This window comes from Polypterus senegalus, chromosome 6, assembly GCF_016835505.1.
Source record: "Polypterus senegalus isolate Bchr_013 chromosome 6, ASM1683550v1, whole genome shotgun sequence".
NCBI lineage: Eukaryota > Metazoa > Chordata > Cladistia > Polypteriformes > Polypteridae > Polypterus > Polypterus senegalus.
The window spans coordinates 48,502,022-48,505,065 of record NC_053159.1 but is presented as its reverse complement, the minus strand read 5'-3'; positions in this window follow the sequence as shown (position 1 = coordinate 48,505,065).

Genomic DNA, 3,044 nt, shown 5'->3' with positions numbered 1-3,044 from the left:
AAAATAAACACTGCTTGCTTATTTTTACATTTTTTTTAATTATTACTTTTGATGATAAATGTTATTAATATTTCCTAAAATAGGCCTTGCTCCCCCACAACAACATGGACTAAGTTGGTGGGTTTCAGCCTTGGGCTAAATGTTATAGGCTGAAAGTGAGCTAAATGAATTTACTGAATGGGAAGTTGGATGGAAATCACTAGTTAAACTATCCAGATATGAACGGCTTACTTCGACCTCTACATGAGGGGCATGCATGTAATGGAGAAATCCATCCATCCATCCATTGTCCAACCCGTTGAATCCGAACACAGGGTCACGGGGGTCTGCTGGAGCCAATCCCAGCCAACACAGGGCACAAGGCAGGAACCAATCCTGGGCAGGGCGCCAACCCACCGCAGTAATGGAGAAATCATTTTCATGAATATATGCAGAATTTCAGGGGACATTAAATACAAGTGCAAGCTATTAATTTGGTTGGCATAATGGTCAGCACTGTTGTCCCACAGGTTCTGGGCTCAGATTTTGCCCTGTTATTGTCTATGTATGCTCACCTCATGCATGAAAATAACTCTGCTCCCAATTGACTGATTTTGTTTAAAATTTCCACACTTGTTCTTCGAGAACGTTTGATAAGAAATTTTAATTTTTGCTGAAATATATTGAATACTGGGCACTGTACAATTTTGGTGACATTTTTACCTTGCGAGAAGCAACTTGGACCTGTAGGCCTTGGGGAGAGTGTATGCAAGCCACTGGTCCAAAATCTCACTTCACCTCCTGCTTGACATAAATTAAACAAAAAAAAGTCACTTATCTAGAAATGAATATAAGAGGACAGGAATTATGTAAGTTTTACTCCGTGAACAAAGAGTGTACAAATAAGTACTCTGTATTTATGCTAATCTAAAAACAACCTCATGGCTGCACATTTGAATGATTCAGTATTTCTCTGACATTATAATCTGTTAGCAAAGCTCCAGACCTGCTCTGAATTTTAACTTGAAATTTTAACAGAGATTTTAACTCTCCATTTTGTATTTCTGACAGACAGTCACAGATCCTCCACAACCAACAACTGGACTATTGGGGCTACATTTTTAATCGGCGATTCTGTAAAGTATTGTTAAAGGCATGTTATTAATATATTCTACAAATGCATTCTATTATCACTGTTATTTTTAAATATGATTCATGCCATGTAATTTTCTAACTTTCTTAATTCAGACTAGGGTTGTTGGGTGACTGTTTCCAATCCCAGCTAGCAAACCCTGGGCAGGGCTCCAGCCCATTGCAGGATGAACACACACACACACACACACACACACACACACACACACATCAAACACACACTAGGGCCAATCTGAAGAAATATAACTCACTGTTGTTAAAATATTTGACAAACAAAAAAGTAGCAAAGGTGTCTTTGATGAAATACCTAAAAGTATGTAAAATGCTCCAACTTTCAAATTAATTAATGAAAACCCCCAACGCATATGAGCATTACACCATGTGCATGTTTTCTAACTTGTTTTCTTTGCAGAATCGTACCAACACAGTCTTTCAATAATTTCCTTGGGGAGAGTCTACCTGGAACTCCATAAATGGTTATAGAGACTGGCAGGAACGTATTATGCTGTCGGCAAAGGAATGCCAATGTAGTTTTGCGTAGATGGCAGCTGGGAGCCACAGACGCCAAAGACTTATGCAGGAGACTGCACAGTTTTCCCTTTAAATTAAAGTTTTCTTTTGTCACCACATTGGCATAAGAATAGAGAAATTCATAAGATATTCTTGAACTGAAAGTTTTATTTAAATCAAAATACATATAAACAGTCGAAAAGGAGAGCATGGCTAAGAGTATGAAAAACAAAGAGAAAACGAGGCAAATCAGCCGTAGGCAGCACAGACTGGACTGAGAGGGGTGCTCAGCTCTTGAGAGCAGCCATTCAGAGTTGTCCATTGCTCTGTGAATGGTGGACTGAGGTCCAGTTCAAGGCCAGGTCCTGTCTTGTGGCTGATCCTGACAGTTTAGTTCTCAGCTCCTTGCTCAGAAAATGAATCTTTAGGTAGCTTATCTATAGTACTTTCAACTGCTTGTGAAGATTTTTTTTCTTCTGTTGCACAAATTTACCCTCAGTGCCCTTAAGGAAATAAAACTGATTTTAGTTTGAGACGCATTCTTGGGATAAGAAGGAAATGCAAGGAAATTCTAATCATTGTTCCACATCTAATCTTATCTAATACAGTGTATGCTGAACAAAATGAACTGCTTAAACAGAAATAACAGGTCTGTAACTATTTGTTGAGGGTTAGTTGTGTTGCAATAATCCAGGAAGCCTAATCACTCCAGAAAGATATAAAATATTTCCCAGTCAAATTAAAAGGAGGACTCAAATAATGACAGAATAAACTATAGAAATAAATACAGAAGCGACTTCTCTACCTGTGTTCCAGGTGACTCCAAGTAATATGGAAGTTTTGTTCCAGTCCACTTTGGCATAACTGATTCAACTAATCAAAAGCCTGAAAAGCAGCTAATGGTTTGGCTCAGATGTGCAGGAGGACTTGAAAAAGCAGCACGGGAACTGGCACGCTACATCTGAAAAGAAACATGTGCTTACTCTTTAGAGATGCAGCCATTTTTAATGAGCAGTTTAAATTATTTTAGCAAATTCAGTAGATAAGTTATAATTAGTGCAAAATGTGAGTCCATGAATTACAAAATGATGTCAGAGCACTGAAGAACAATATGCATAATACCTGATAAATGATTCCAGTCCATTGGATCTGGTGACATGATGTATAAAGACAGTGGCATGAAAAGAGAGGTATCCCACTCTGCATCCAATGGATCCAATGGTGCTGGGACAGACTCAAGCTTCTACTGAGTTTGTGATGGAGGACACAGATTCCAAAATATTAATGCATGGATAATAACTTGTTAATGTAATAAGTCATTTTCATTTTGCACTTCTCCTGATGCAAAGTATCCAATTTAAAACTTATTAGAATGATGATGAGAGTTGTTTTCCTCCTGAATC